This window comes from Manacus candei, unplaced genomic scaffold, assembly GCF_025592945.1.
Source record: "Manacus candei isolate 608988 ecotype Guabito, Panama unplaced genomic scaffold, ASM2559294v1 h1tg000073l, whole genome shotgun sequence".
Taxonomy (NCBI): Eukaryota; Metazoa; Chordata; class Aves; order Passeriformes; family Pipridae; genus Manacus; species Manacus candei.
This window is the reverse complement of record NW_026138121.1, coordinates 973,383-989,801: the sequence shown is the minus strand read 5'-3', so window position 1 is coordinate 989,801 and position 16,419 is coordinate 973,383. Positions and strand designations below refer to the sequence as shown.

Sequence of the window (16,419 nt, the reverse complement as noted above, 5' to 3'; positions counted from 1 at the left end):
TTACGCTGCTTAACTACAGCATGTCCACAACACCCTTGTTAATTGCGGCCTTTTGAAATTAAATTACTCCCTAATTAGCATATCAAAGCCATTGATTCGGAGCCAGGAAAGATGAGGGCAGGAGGAAGCCGAACGCCAAGTTTTGTTAATCAGGGACATCTAATTAAATAGTGACGTGGAGCATGGGGGGCTCCCGGCTTGCTGCTCCAGAGCCACACGTGGGGGGCCAGGGGACCCCGGGCAGGGCAGCCCCTCGATGGGTGCTGGTGGGCTGCACCCACCATGGACCATCTCTGCAGTGCTGGAGCCTCCCGGTGGGTCAGGATGCGGGTCTGGTTCCCGTGTCCCATCAGGTCGGGATGCAGGTCTGGTTCCCGTGTCCCATCAGGTCAGGATGCAGGTCTGGTTCCCGTGTCCCATCAGGTCAGGATGCAGGTCTGGTTCCCGTGTCCCATCAGGTCAGGATGCAGGTCTGGTTCCCGTGTCCCATCAGGTCGGGATGCAGGTCTGGTTCCTGTGTCCCATCAGGTCGGGATGCAGGTCTGGTTCCTGTGTCCCATCAGGTTTGGATGCAGGTCTGGTTCCCGTGTCCCATCAGGTCAGGATGCAGGTCTGGTTCCCGTGTCCCATCAGGTTTGGATGCAGGTCTGGTTCCCATGTCCCATCAGGTCAGGATGCAGGTCTGGTTCCCGTGTCCCATCAGGTCGGGATGCAGGTCTGGTTCCTGTGTCCCACACTGGGAGCAAGGCCGGGCTCAAGCTCTGGGTAGTCCCTGTGGAGCTACACCAGCCACTGCAGTGCCAGGTCCAGCCCTAGCACCAGGGAGGGAGTTTAAAGCAGCCTCCAATTCCTCATCTCCAAAAAAAACTTGCTTTCCCTCTGCCCAGCGTGTTCCAAGTGGGAATTCAAAGGCAAAACATCCCAAAATGCAGACGTGGCCCTCTGTGCCCATGGAAGCAGGGTCACCTCCCGAGAACATCCCTGAAATCCTTGGTGACCCTCCCAGGAGCAGAAGAGGCACCTCAGTGAGGACAGGAAGAGGCAAAGGCACCTCTCACCTGTAGGATCCCAGATCCAGCTCAGCACAAAACCCCTCATGGCACAGGGAATGCCTCCACCAGGGGTCTTGGCACCAAATAACCCCTTGCCCGGAGCACTGGACTTGGGGGACACGTCCCCTCACCAGCCATGAGGAGTCCACGGATGGGACACTCCCACCTACATCCCCATCCCAGCAGGAATCAACCAGTGTCTGGCACAGACCTGTCCTGTGGAGAAAACCAAACCACCTCTCAGCTCTCACTCAAGTTATCCCCAAACTCCTCCAAAACCTTCAATCCCAAATTCCCAACAGGACATAAATAATGGGGCCACCAGGGAAGGGTCCGAATCCAACAGCAACCAGGGAAAATGACTCCAAGGAGAGTGAAAATGAAGCGAAAGCCTAATTTTTAAGTTATTTCAATAACTTCCTGAATGACCCAGTTCTTCACGTTTTATAACTTTTCCTCTTTCTCTGTTGTTTTTTTTTGGTTTTTTTTTTTTTTTTGTTTAAAGAGGTGGGAAAGGAAAAAAAAATGAAGGGACGAAGATTGGAAAAGTTTAATAGAGGGAGAAAAAGTCTATTAAAAAAAAAAAATAAGGCAGGCAGCCCGTCTCGGGGGAAGAGCTGAAATATTAAAGAAAGGAAAATCGCTTCTCCGGCTGCCGAGCCAGAGGAGGAGAATAGAGAGGCTGGAAGAGAAGGAGCCGGGCACTTTTAATTGAAAAAAAGGAGATTCAAATGAAATATCCAATATCCCCCGTTAAAGAAAGGAAGAAAGACGGACCCTGGCCGCTTTGCTGCGCCGAGAAATTGCTAAAGCCCCAACTTTTCTTTCTCTCCCCCTTCCTTATAGGAAGTTATAGGAAAGAGGGATGAGAGAAAAGAAGGGGAAAAAAAGGGTCTTTCATATGAGAGGAACTCAAGGGAATGGGGGAGGAGGGCGGGGAGAGAGACCAAGTTTTATTCATTTATTTTATTTTATGAGATGACTAAAAATAATATATTTAAAAAAAAAAAAAGAAAAAGGCAGAGTTTTATAATGTCACAGTGTTTGGAAGCAGCAGAGGGAGCAGAGAGGGGGGAAAGCAACTAAGAACAGAAGGGCCAGCTCCAACCACCCGCCGCACGAGCCTCTCTCCCAACGAGATTCAATTAATTGATAACAAGAGGCATCAAATTAATTTTTCAAGGATGTTAGATTTTGATGAAGGAAAAAATCTCTCTGATTTTAATCGGGGCGGCGTTTAAAAGGCATAAATGAATATCCCTTTCTAATCATCTGAGGCGCCGAGGAAGCACCAAGCGGTTAACGTGAAAATTCAAATCGTTTAATTAGGGGGGGGGCGAGGGGAGGTGGCCGTGGTGGGGGAAGGGGACCCGGGGTTCTCTTTTTAAAGAGCTTTATGAAGAAATTATTTTAAAAATTATTTCTTTTAAGCATCTTTGCTCTCTCCCCCCCTCTCCCGCCCCGAAACGCAGACGCACTTGTAAAAACCCATCTCGGAGGTTTTTCTTTTGAATAGAGACCGTTCCCCAGCACAATCTAATTAACAAAAATGATAATGAAGAGGGTGGGGGAAAAAAAAAAAAATCACAGGGAACAAAAAAAGCCCTCCAAACTCCCAGGGAAAAGAAAAACATACCACGGGATGGAGAAGGTGCAGTTCCCACCACGCACAACTCGCGGCCAAGAGCCGCTCTGCACTTCCACATGGGACGAGGGGTTTAGGATATGGGACAAGGTTTTCAGCACAATCACCCCCCAAATCCTATTAAAATAATTAACAGCAGCTCCCATCGCTGGCGTGGGATGGGATGCAGATGCCACCAACGCGGCCATCGTCCCAAATGAATTTTCCAAAGGTTTCTCCCCAAAAATCCCAACTCCGTCCAAGCCTCTGCCCACATGCCCAGTGCCCAGCTCACACTATTTTTTACCCCATCGGCCACAGGCGCAGTGGGGACACACAGCCCTGGTTTACATCCCACCCTGCATTCCTGCTGCAGCATCCCAGCGGTGCCGGAGCCCTCAGCCCACCCGGAGCACACGGAACACTCCACACACCCCCAAAATCACCTCCGTGCCTCCTGCAGGCAGCCAGCCTGGATGGCCCCACACTCACGGGTGTCCCCACGGAGGCACTCGCCTACCAGAGCCTGGGGAACCCCCGGGAGAGGAGAGATCTTCCTCTTGGATAGAGGCACGAAGGACATTGCAAGCTGAGAAAGAGGAGGGCCACGGGAAAGCATCCCAGCTTCCCTGGGGGAAAGGTGTGCGGCAGCACGAGAGCAGCACCCGGCACCCCTGGGAAGGGCGAAGGTTCCCAGCAAGGGGCAGTGATGGGGGAAGATCTTACATCAAAATTAACTCCAAACCGCAGGAGCTGCCCCAGCCCCAGCCCCTGGGGAGAGGCTGCAAAGGGCAAGGAAAGAGCCAGGGAGGAAGAAAATGACCTGGAGCAGGTGAGGGACACACCGGAGCAGGACGAGGAGCGATGGCAGGGCCATCCCCAGGAGAGACCCGGCGCTGGGACTCCAGTTCCCATGTCACACCCCGGCGAAACTTCCCAGCCGAGGCGTGTGAAGTCAGACCGGAGGTTGCTAAAAGTCTCTTCTGGCCTTTAAATAATCCAGAGGGAAGGAAAAAACAGTCACGGTGCCTATTGAGCAGGAGGGAGGAACTCAGATGCCACAAGTTTTCCCAGACTCCGTCATGTTTGTGCAGAAATTCATCCAGAAAACGCTCTGGTTAAACGCTCCCTGCCGCATGCCGATGCTTTCCACTGCGAGTCCCGTTCCTGTGCAGGAAGAGGCCTGGTTTCCATCCAGAAATTAAGCTGCTCACGAGGAGGGAGAAGAAAAAGGCAGTGTGGGGGAGAACTATCCTTGGGCATTTTCAAACTCCTGGTCTGAAGTCCTTTTTTTTTTTTGCATCCCAATCGGAGGCACCGTGACCCGAGGCCGGCTCCACCTCGCAGCCCTGCCAGAGCCCGTCTCCGCGCTCCCAAACAACTTCCCTGATTTCATTTCTGCACAGCTCGGCTCCTCCATGCACAGACTCAACATCTCCTGGTCTCCCTGGGCACCTGGCACCCTCTTAGAGCAAACCCAGCCCCGCAGACGAACACAGCTCCCGACGGCCCCGACAGCTCAGCTCGGAGCTGGCACAGGAATAACACCAGACATTTCTCCAGCGCTTTCTTAAAAGCTGGGAAGCAGCGTGCTCGGCAGAGGCTGTGCTGGGATCCTGCACCGGGAATGGTGCTGGGTGGCCACGGGGCCACACTGCCCACACAGGGGAGCGGGAAGGTGCACTTAACATTTGGGGTGCTCGGGAACAGAGCAAGGCTCAGCAGAGCATCCCTTCGGCTGCAGGAAGTGTTTCCCCACACAGACCCTGTGCTGAAGTCAAAGGGTCACCAAGGGTGCCCCGTGTTCCTTCTCTCTGTCACCCAGATGAGCCACGTTCATGGGAAGGCGATCTGGTCCCATGGCATCACTCCAGTATCACCCTCAGCATTCCCAGGTCACGCCAATCCATCCACACTCCTGAGCCCTGTGCACCCCCACGGCTCAGCCCGTACCAGTCAGCACATCAGGACACAGCATCTCCCCAAATCCAGGCAGCAGATCCCTGCTTTGTTTGGGACAGGTGCTGTGCACCTCCCAAATCCCTGCTCATCCCAAGAACAGCGAGAACCCAAACAAGCCCAGCTTCAGGAACCAGGCACGGCCCAGGAGCAGCATCCAGGTGGCTGCTGATTCTCCAGGCTCAGCAGCCATGGAAGGCGTGGGACAGACAGCACTGTGCAAATCTGGGGGGTTATTCCATTAACTGTGCTCCCTCCACCCCTCCTGAAAATAACCCTCAGCCTTTAAAAGGTCAGTCAGTGATTCACCAACTGCAGTAACACCCCACACTTCACCTCAGCTCTTGCTGCCCAGTCCGGGGGCCCTACAGGCACCTCTGGGTGCTGGGGCAGAAAGGGGCTCGAGGTACCCAGTGCCCCCCTGGCTCCCACTGTGTCCCCTGGACAGGGCAAGACTCCCTCCTGGCCGATGGGAAGCACAGCAAGGCACAAACTGCTCTCTTTAGGGGGGAACCCAGAAACCCCCAGCCCAGGGCTCTCCCATGGGGCCACAGATGAGGGTGCCCACCTCAGGCTGGGTGCCCACGAGAAGTTTTGCCCTTGGCAGCTGCACCACAGCTCCCGGCTCCCCGCAGCACCACTCCCCCACAACCAGGTCACATCACACACAGCCCTCTCCCCTGTCCCCAGAGCACATGGCCCTGGGCAGGCAGCGAGAGCTGGGATCACCCATCCTAGGACACGGTGCCACGGGGGCTGTCACAAACCCAGGGGACAGCCCTCATCCTCCCTGGACCAAAAATCATCACATCATAGTGAGGGAAGGCAACAACATCAGGATACAGCATCAGGCAAGACATGAAGAGGACACAGTTTGGGTCACCAAGTCCCCCAGGGGCACAACCCACCTCCCTGCCCGAGCCACCAGTACCTGTCCACTCCGGCCCCAACACAGTCCACAGCTCCTGCCCACTGCCAGGAGCTTTCAATCACCAATTATTACTTAAAACCTCCCTCTAAAACCAGCAACTTGTGCTTGTTCCCAGAGTGATTCCCAGAGCATCTGTACCCGTAACAGCGAGGACCAGCGGAGATCTCCACGGTGGTCAGAAAGAACCAACCCTGCCATGGAAGGACATGCACAGTCCTCCTGAGGGCAGGGGACAGGGGTCTGTCCTTCTGCACCTTTCCCAGAAGAAGGGGCACAGCCACTGTCTCCTCCTGCATCATCCCAAATCTACAGCTGGAAACTCAGCAGCACCGACGCTCCCCACCGCGGCACCCGCTGCCCCGGCACGGCAGGGACACGAGGGACCAGACGGCACCAACCCTCCCCAAAGCCAGTAACAACCCCCAAATGACCCCTTCACCTGCTAAACTCCATCCCATTGCACTCCTAAATGGACCAGACTCATCATCAGGGAGTATTTTAAACCCACCAGAGGGGAATCGCTCTGGTGCTCCCGCCCAGCCGCAGCCCGCGCTGCCGGCACCGGTGTCGGCACTGGGGTAACTCCTGCAGGGAGCAGGGACGAGGTGGGGTTTGATCCATGGATGGGGCTGCTCCGACAGCTCCAAAGTCTGACCTGGTTTTGGAGCTGCGGCTCCACTTCCAGAGAAAAAGACATTTGTTCAGGGCTTGAGCCCACCAGCATCAAGGGAAAGACTTCAAGGGATTTCGGAACAGGCCACGCTGGGTATAAATAAAAACCTGGGTTCAAAGGAGAAGTGTGAATAACCCGAACAGAGCTGTGCTGACCCCGACCTGCCACCGCAGCCAGAGGGTCCCGAGCATCCCTCAGGGCAGGCAGAGCCCGGCCCTGGGATCCATCCTGTGCAAAGGAGCTGAGCTGGACCCTGCAGCCCCAGAGCTGCAGCCACGGAGCAGAGGAGCCGGGAAAACTCAGACCCAAATTTCAGCACAAACCTTCCGCCTGTCACCGGGGCACAGGAGGGATGAAATGAACACCGTTCCCAGGGTTCCTCTGGCATGCTCGCACCCCCACCCCCCCCCAGGATGGATTTTAGGACATTTTCCTTAACCTGTTTCTCTCAGGAGTGCATTGACTGGGCATCTCCCCTCCCCAACACTCACAACAAACCTAAAACTGGGGAGAGCTTCCCCAAGACCACACAGATGCCTCCGTAGGCTTTATCCCCACCCATCAGGGGCTCCTGTGGAAACCAGGACAGCTCTGACCCCGTCAGGATCGGGTCCCATGCAAAGCCTGCCTGTCCCTTTCCTTCACCTCTGCATGGGGTGCAAGCAGCACCCTACAAACCCACCCCCCAGTGCTGGAGCTGGGCTGCAGGGATGGGAATGGACCCGACTGGAGGTGCTGAGAAGCTGAGACAAATTGGGAGCGATGGGATGAACAGCAGCACCCTCCTCCTTCTCCCCCAGCCCCAGATTTACCCCCTCAGCAGGTGACAAGGATTCCTTTTGTTTTCCAAATGAGAAATCCTGCCGATTTTGAGGGTTTAATTTACTAACAGTGAACATCTGTGGCAGCCTGGCTCCCCAAACCCTGCTCTGGCAGAGCTGGAGCCGAGCACAGGACACAGCAGCAGGAGATGGGGAGGGGGACACCATCCTCTGCCCACAAAACAAACCACATCCCACCAGGACCCTGCTGCAGAAATGCAGAACAGAGGTGGGATTGCTCCATCCGGGAAGAGACTTCACTGCAGGGAAAGCAGGTTGGGGTGTGAAAGAGAAAGCATAAATTCTCGGGAAACAATCCCAGGGAAAGGCAAAGCTGGAGACAGCACTTCATAAACCCTCGGCTTTGCCCCCACCTGAATTCTCCTTGGCAAAAATCAGGGGTTTTACAGCTCTGCCTGGCACAGCACATTTCCAAAATTCACATTTCCTGCCACAAAAGTTATGGGGCACTTCTCCCCACGCCTTTATTTTCTCTTCTTCTTCCATTTCTTAATAGGCCCGTATTTCTATTCCAGACCTGAGTTACCCCATGTTCCAGGGAATTTCCCTCCTGCTGTCAAGTCTGGCAGCATCCCACAGGGATCAGCTGGGACACTATGGAGGAAGGACCAACCTGCTGGGTGATGGTGACCCACTGGGAAACCCTCCTGGTGGCACAGAGCACCTCAGCACCTCCTCCTGCCTCTCTCCCGGCTGGGACACGGCAACTGCAGGGACAGAGCCTGACAAGTGGCACCCAGAGGGGACACAACACCCCAGGTCACAGGAGAGCACTTCTCCTTCTCCAGTACAAAGTCTCTGCCCAACATTCCCACCCTGACCCTGGTCCAGTTCAGCCAAAAACTCCCAATGCTCAACAAGAAACTTCATCTCTGCCAGGTATTTCCTGCCACAAGTTGTCCCCTCACCCTGGGCAGCTCCTCCAACACACTCGTGACACCCCAAGACATGGCAAGACATTCCCACATGGCCACTCTCTGCCATCCCAGCCAGGCTCTTCCTTCCCCAGGAGCTGGAGGTGAAGCCATCCAGGAGCTGAGGTACCCCCAAAGCCCCCCATCCCTGCAGTGTTTGGGGACAGTCCTGCACCAGCAGCATCCCCCCAGCAGACCCAGGATTCCACGGTCAAAGCAGGATCCCCCGTGCTGGAACCCCCATCCCATGGTGGCCAAACCCATGGATGTGCCATGATCCTGGCACGGGGTGGGCGGCACCGACCGAGCCACGAGCCCAGTGCCAGCCCCAGGACATGAGTGAGCTGTCCCTGGGCCACGAGCACAGCAGAAGGTCACTGGGCAAACACATCCCCACCAACAGGCACAGCAGACCCCTGGGAGGCAGGAATCCAAACCCCAGGGGCCACCAGACGAAGGAGATACTCCCGGGATCACGGAATCCCAGCACATCCTTCGCTCTCGAGCACGAGTCCCGGCCTTGCATTCTGCATTAAGTCACCAACCTCAAGCACTCCTCCACTGTCCCTCTTTTCGAAGGATGAAGGCATCTTTTCCCAGTCCATGACAGCTTCTCCCAGGTGGTCCCAGCCACATCTGGCTACAGGCGAACAAATAAAGGCCAGTCCCTGGCTCACAGACTCACAGTAAGCAGCAAAATGAAAATCACTCACCTAAAATCTACAGCTTGTGGAATAAACCAAGGCTTGGAAAAAGCAAGTGAAGGGAGGGTTCGGGACTCGAGCTGACAGATCCCAAGGGAAGTTGGCAGTGGGATGCTCAGCCAGTCCTGCCCAGGTCCCGGGAGCTGCCCCAGGTGGCACCGCTGCTGTTCTGTGCCTTTATCAGCCTCGGAGCAGTTAAGTCCCACTGGATAAACCCGGCTCTGCAGCAACCTGGCAAAGGTGTGTTGAAATAAGTTGTTTCATCACCACCTGCTCCGAGGGAGCGGCACATCCCGGCCCATCCCGGCCAGGGATCCATGTTTGTTTAAATGGGAGCAGCATCTCCCTGAGCCTCAGAGCTGCCAAACGCCCTGCACAGCACCCAGAGCACAGACCCACCACACTGGGGCTTCCTCCTCCTCCTCCCGGGGGCTGCAGCTCCCCTGCTCCCACCAGGACCATCCCAGTGCTGCCCAGCCCCATCCGCCCAGTTCCAGCTCCCCACCAGAGCCGGTCACAGGGAGAAGGTTTGCAAACAAGGCAGAACAAACAGCTTTCAAATCACCTCCAAATCAGGGCCCCCCACGAGATTTTTTTCCTCCTCTACCACCTTAAGTGTTTTTTTCCCATCTTTCCACAGTTTTGCAAGTAACCTTCCATACAATAATTCTATTACCCTAACTTTTGCCTCTGATGAACACACCGGGAGCCCCGAGCAGAGCCGGGACCGGGTGAAATTTCCTCCAGAGCAACCCTCCGCTCCCTATTTTACTCTGCAACCCGAGTGTTTGCTGCCAGCCTGGCTGCACGGCCGGGAGGAGGGACAGCTTCCGCCGGAACGCGCTGCCAGGGGCTGCTGCCAACCTGCCAGGGCAGGAGAGCCGGCGGGAAGTGTCACCCAGGGCCGGGGAACGCCGGCACCCGCTCGCTCCACCCCGGGGAAGGCTCGGCAGCACACCCTGCAAACACAGCACTGCTTCTTCCTCAAAAAAAAAAATAAAAACCAGGAGAAGGGATCCCGACTCCCCAGGCCGAGCGCTCTGCTCCCGCCAGGCTCCTTTCCCTGGGCACCCCGGGACCGTTACAGGCTGCCCCGTGCCCACGGCCCTGTAATCCCTTAATGACCTCCCTCCACTTCCCTCCAGCTCTGTCCCAGATCTAATCTCTGCTCCAGCAGGATCTCTACCAAATAAATCATGGGATGGACGGACGCCTGTCCTTGCCTCTTCCCCGCTGGCCTCCGAAGGGAGCAGCTCTCCTGCTCTGCTGCTCCTGCCTCTCCCTTCTCCCCTCTCCCCGATGCCATTCCACTTGCAAACACATTTTTGTCACGGGCAGCCGGATCACCAGCAACATGTTTTACCGTGGAGACTCGTCTGCGCGATGCCAAAAGCAGTTTGAATTAGGAAAAGTTTAAAAAAAAAAACAACCCTCGAGCAGCATCTTGGCTGGATTTTATACAACAAACACTCACAGGGGGGAGGGGGGGAAGGAAAAAATTAGGAAGTTTTTCCAGCTGTGCCCAGCCCCATCTTGATCTACAAGTTCTATTTGACTTTAAAAGGTGCAGCACAGTGAGCAGGGGAGGTTTTGCAAGGCGATAAAATGGGTGCGAGCCCAGGAGCCAGCACTGGCCACAACCCCACGGCGGCTCAGGGGGCCAGGGGCCACCCCGAGGGTCACCAGCCAGTGATGGCCCAGCTCCTGGGGTTAGTGTTGAGCCAGCACCTACCCTCGAGTTTCAATCAGGTGCATCGGGAGCTCCAGAAGTGGCTCACGGAGGATTTTTACACCTTCCGAGGCAAACGCATGGAATTCCAAGCTCTGAGTGCATTCATGGTTTTATCCTCCCCCTTTTTCCTTTCCTTTCCCACTAACAGAGCTCATCCCTCCATGGGGAAGATGCCCATGGAACACCCCTCTGGGGCAGGACCGAGTCCCCCAGCCCATGGAATCCCAGTGCCCGCCCTGGAGGAGCTGGAAATCAAAGAGGACGGGACAGGAAATTTCAAGTTTCCACTTCCAGAAGTGGCAGGTGACGCCGAGGCGGCCACAGGGTCACTTCAGGAGTGCAGGATAAACGCAGGGTGGCCCCCCAGGAGGAGATGGGAGCCCCCCCTGCATCCAGGGAGATGCTGAGATGCCAGGAACAGGGAGCATCCCCTCAAGACCCCCACAAACCACCTGCCAGCCACAATGCAGGGCTCTCCCAGGCTTCAAACCCACCACGGGGAACGGGGATGGAGCGGCAAAACCACCCCAGCTCTCCCTTCTAGCAATAAGGGAATTTTCCCAAATACTTCGGGCTCCCAAAGCCGCCTGTGCAGCGGGAAACGCGGCGCAAAGAGCCACAAACGTGTGTTAATTCTGCCCGCGGGGACCTCCGGGCTCTCCCGCCTTTCTCCGGAGGGAAGAATGAGCCGGTTCCCGGCCGGGGGCACCGCCTGCCCCCCACCTTGCTGCCACAAAGGCCAGCCCAGCACCGCACCTCTCCTCCTCCGGCCCCGCTCCCCCCGGCCCCGCTCCCCGCCGGACCGACAAGAAAAGAGAAAGGGAAGGGGGGAAAAAAATAAAATAAAAGGAGAGAAAACCCTGAAAGCCGGAGCCCTGGCCCCCCCTCCCAGCCCCACAGCGAGACACAAACATCAGCAGACTCAAAGCATCCCCCTCGCCAGCGGCGGAAAAGAAAAGCTCCCGGGCTCTCCGGGCAGCAACTTCACAACTGAGTGCACTCGCATTCCTGCCGGGTTATTAGGAGAGAAAGGCCGAGGGCCCGAGGAGATATTTTAGTGTCACTTGATTTTATACATTACACAGATTTTTTTTTTCCCCCCTCAAACGCTCCCTGCTCTTCCCTTTCCGAAGGGGACGCAAAACCTCCGGCCGCCCAGCTTCCAGGGAGGAGAGCAGGGCTGGACACGGCATTTACAGATATTTTCAATATTATCTTTTTCCAGGGCTGAGAGTAGCCCCTTCCCCGCCTCCCCCAGCAGCAACTTTAATCCGTTTTATTTCATTTCACTCTGTTTGCTCAGCCTTCCCCCCTCCGCCCGCAGACCCCCGCCCTCCCCTCGCCTTCCCTGACCCCGCTGGGCGACACATCCCGGGCTGCACCGGTTCAGGGGGGGCTTTTCCACGCCGATCCCGTCCTCCTGCACTTTTCCTCCCCACCAAACCCAACTTCGTGCTGTGCGACGGGGCCGCCTTGGCTTTTATCAGCGGAGCGATGCTCGGTCGGGCTGGGAGCGGAGCCACCCCCGGCCCCACCCCGAGCACCCCAGGAAGAGGGGCTTGGGAGGGGGGGGGACCCACAACAACTAATAGATTAAAATTTAAAAATAAAAACGAACAGGGGGCATCTCAAGCCGGGCGCTCCCAAGCGTTATTTCGGAGCAGAGGCAGCGGGAGGGCTCCAGGCTCTTCCCCACAGCCCCCAGCCCCGCTCCACAAAGGGCAGGAGAAAGGCAGGAGCCAGAGCCTCCCAGGGCTCCAAGACCTGACAAAGCTCCCAGGCTCGGCACAGGGAATTCTGTCCCTTCTCCCCCACATTTTCCCCCTTCCCAGTTTGATTTAAGCAACCTGAAGGGGGAAAAAAAAAATTAATAAATAAAAAGGGGGAGAATGAGGTAATTTTTCCAAATCTGATTATTTTCTCCATCCACCCACCCCTGGAGCCTGTTAATTTTTTTTTTTTTTGATGGACTTTAAGGTGGGGTGGAAATTAAAAAAAATTAACAACATCTAATTTAGAGTTAAATCTCACAAAACCCTGAGACTTTACTATGTTTAATTGAGGATACAGGGAGGCATGAAAGGGAACACGTCCCCGCCGACACCCGGGACCGGGTCACACCGCCCGCGCCAGACACATGTTGGGTTGATTTAACATCAAATCCCTGCTCTCCACAGAACGTATTTCTCGTGTAAATTTTTAACACACCAGAAGAAATTTGTAAAAGTAAATCCTCCTTCTGGTTTGGGTTAAAAACAACCCAACCTTTTAATACAGAAACTAATAACAATTTTATTGTCTGCCCCACAGCTTTACAATGCTCGTGGAAAAGTGAGGTCTCAATCTAATGGAAGTTGGTTTGGAGGGTGGGGAAAGGCAAATCTTGGGGTATCAACCGATGGGGAGGGAAGAGCTGCCTGAAGCCAAGGAGCAATCCCGGGCAGGAATTTGGACACAAATTCCTCCAGGACTATATTAAGAGCAGCAAAGAAAAAAAAAATAACCCCAGCACAAGTTTTCCAAGCGGGCACTTCCCGACCACGACTCCCAGCAAAGTGGGGTTCGCAGGCGCCTGTGAATTATTCCTGCTTTCTCCTTCACACATTTTTCATTTGTATTAAAAAATGCACAGGAGGGAGACAGGGAGAGACTCGGCCCTTGGCTTGTTTCTGTTTTAAAAGGGGAAAGAAAAAAAAAAACAGAATCACTCCCAAATGGAAAAAGAAAACCCAATTACGCTCCACTTGTTCTCTCCCATCCACACCTCCGAACGCGCCTGCCAACTCAAACCAGATTTCCTACACCAAAAGAAATATCCAGAGCCATCCGCTGCAAACGAGGCACTTCCCCAAGAGCCTTTTCTCCTTGAGAGGGGGAGAGGGGAGAGGAGACAGAGGCGCGTTTGTTTATCCCACGGACCAGGGAGAGGGAGCCGGGAAGAATAGAAATATCTGAACTTTGCCAGCGCCGGGAGAGCATCTCAAAACGACGGCGGACACCGGGGCGGGAAGGGGATGGAAGAGGCTGATCTGGGGCTCCAGGTGACCCACCACCAGCTCTGCCACATGCTATTTGCCCGGGAATTTCTGAACTCCCAGAAGACGACGCTCCGTAATAAAAACTCCATCCGAGCCCATTATTGTTGCCGATACCACGAGCAGCCGCTGCCGGCGGCGTCCCAGCCAGCCCGCCCCGAGCTCCCGCGGCACCGGGCACGGTGTCCGGTTAGAGGGACCCCTCAGGGCCCTGGAAAACCCCCCCAGCCTCGCTCCCTGTTCAAACAAAGACACACCGAACCCTCGCAAACTTTGCAAGTGGGTGAAACACAGGCACGGGTGAACCGCGGGGCAGCCGGCTGCCGTCACCCCCTCCGGAATCCAAACCTGCGGGGATTTCTCGGGAATATTCTCCAGCTCCATCCGAAGCCGTGCCTTGTCCTCCTCTCCCTCACCTTGCAGTCTGGGTTACGCTTTTGGACACGGCAATGGATTTTCCCAGGGCGCTGCGGGAGCGACGGCCGGGCTGGCTGCAGGTTGTCGGGGACGGCGGCGGCTCCTTCTCCCAGGAATTGCAAAACTTGGGCCAGACTTAGGGATTTCTCTCCAAAGGAGGGAATCGCACCCCCTGGCCCGAGGAGCGGCGGGTTGACGCTGAGTTAAAATGCGTTGGGGGGGACGGGGGGGGTAAAGAGGGGAAAAAAACCCCACCCGAGCCCTCCAGCAGCCGGAATTAAACCAAAACTGCCCGAGAGAAAGGAAAGACGGGGGGAAAATGGGAAGCACCAACAAAGGGAGCGCCGGGGCGGCCGCAGGGCAGGGGCGGCCGGGCCCCCCCGGTGCGCAGCCTCTCGGGGGGTGCGAGACCCCCAAAGCGCCGGAGCGGAGGCGGGTCTGGATCCGGCACCGGCAGCGCGGCTCTGCCGCCGGCAGCGCAAGTTTCCCGGGGCCCGACCCCCCCCTCGCCGAGGGGGCTGCGACCCCCCCCTCCCCTCCGCCGGCCGCCCAAACGCCTCGGGGGCGGCGGCGACCCCCGCGCCCGCCCCGAGCCGGGGCCGCAGCGGGGACCCCGCGGGCCCCGGGACCCCCGCGCACCCCGGGGCGCGCCGAGCCCGGGGACCCCCGGGACCCCCCCGGGGACCGCCCACAGCCCGGTGCGCTCCGAGCCCCGGCCCCTCCGCGCCCCGGCCCCCCCGGCTCGCCCAGCGCCGGCCCCGCTCCCTTTGTCCGGGCGCCGCAACAAACTTCCGAGCGCGGCGCGGCCGAGCGCGGGGCCGGACCCGCCGGGCGGGCGGGCCGGGGGGGACGCGGGGCACGGCCGGAGCCCCCCGCACCTGCCCGGGGGGGCCCGTCCCGCGGCCCCTCCGCCGGCAGCCGCGCGGGGACACGCGGGGGACACGCGCGGACCCTCCCGCGCCGCTCGCACCCACCTGGTCGCGCCGAGCGCCGCGCTCCGGGGCGGGCATGAGCCGCGCTTCTCCTCCTCCTCCTCCTCCTCCTCCTCTTCCCCCCCGCACCGGCACCTTCCCCAAACTTCGACGGGGCGGGCGCGGCGCGGCCGGAGCTCAGGAGCGGCGCGGCATGGCGGGGGGCTCCGTGCGGCGCGGGGGCCGTGCTGCGGAGCGGGGCCGTGCTGCGGAGCGGGGCCGTGCGGGGGGCGCGGGCGGCGGGGCCGTGGCCGCGCTCAGGTCCCGCTCGGCGCGGCGGCGGCGCGGGCGCGGCGGCGCGGGGCGGGCGCCGGCCGCCCTACCATAGTTCCTCTAAAGCAGGTGCAGCCGCTTTCCCCGCCCGGCCCCCCCCGCCCGAGCCTCCTCCCCCGCCCGGGAGGGAGGGGGGAGCGCACCCCCCGCTCGCTGGTTTTGGGGAGGGGAGAGGAGGTGTCATCACCGCCTAGAGCCCCCTTCCCCCCCTCCGCGCCGTTCTCTGCCCCCCCCGCCGCGTTTTGCTCATTAATGACTGCGCTAATTGGTTTCTGCTGCGTTTGGTCCCCGGCGCGCGGCGGAGCCCCGGCCCGGGCGGGGGGTTCGCTGGAGGGAAACTGAGGCACGGGCGAGTGGGGTGCGGGGGGTCCCGGGGCGGGGGGAAGGACCGGCCTCCACCCGCAGCTTGGAATCTCAGAATCGTTTAGGTGGGAAAACACCTGAGAGATCATCGAGTCCAACACACGTGGCAGAGCCGGGACAGACTCGCCGACCCCATTTTACAGATGGGAACAGCGAGGGGCTGAGCTGGTGACCCCAACAGCCCCAGCCCGGCCCTGTGACACCCCAACGCCCAACCCACAGCAGGGAGAGGGTCCCCAGAGCCCCGGGAGGGGGGGGCAGAGCCACGTCAGGGTGCAGGACCCAAACCAGCACCCAAATGCTGAGTACAAACCATCACCCAGGTGCTGGTCCCAAACCCTTGCCCAGCGCTGGGGCCGCCCCTGTGCAGGTCAGGGGGGCACAGCAGGGAGCAGCACTCCAGCCCTGCCTCTGTGCCTGGCTCCGAGCAGTTTGGGAGCCGAATTCCCACCTGCCACAGGCACCTGCGAGGGCTGGGGACAGATGGTGCCCCTCCCACGGGGAAGGAGTGGAATGGAGTTTTCCAAAGCCAGTTACATTTCGATGGCACCAAAGTGTGGCCACTCTGCGTTCTCATGTTTTCATTTAAAAAGTAACTCTCTTGAAATTTCCATTTTACGGGTAGATAAAATAGTTTTAGAAGATGAAATTGGAATGAAAAATATTTCAACCCACCTGGATTTTTTTTTCACCTATAATTTAATTTTTTACAGGAATTGCTTTTTTTGCTTTTGCTTTTTTTTTTTTTTTTTTTTTTTTTTTTTTTAATCTATTAGTGAATGAAAAATTTGGGGATTTCTGTGAGATGGAAAAGCTGGTTTTCCCCAACTCAGGCTGTGCCGAGCCTTAAACTCAGGTCTTAACCCAGTCCCGTTGGAGGTCCAGGATTTTCTGGAGGGGTCAGCCCCTCTGGAGCCCCCACTGGGGAG

At 57.5% G+C, this 16,419-nt stretch overlaps 1 protein-coding gene across 3 annotated transcripts in view; it reads right to left on the bottom strand.

Moving 5' to 3' along the window:
- Positions 1 to 15,125, bottom strand: part of FOXP4 (forkhead box P4) — a 59,079-nt gene extending 43,954 nt beyond the window's left edge. For 2 of the 3 annotated variants that reach the window (XM_051808701.1, XM_051808703.1), the window contains exon 1: positions 14,858 to 15,125. The gene's annotated coding sequence lies outside the window, so the exon portion shown is untranslated. Of the gene's footprint in view, positions 1 to 3,521; positions 4,550 to 14,857 lie in introns of those variants that run through there. The other variant, XM_051808702.1, reaches the window with a different exon arrangement.
- Between the last annotated feature and the right edge of the window lie 1,294 nt (positions 15,126 to 16,419).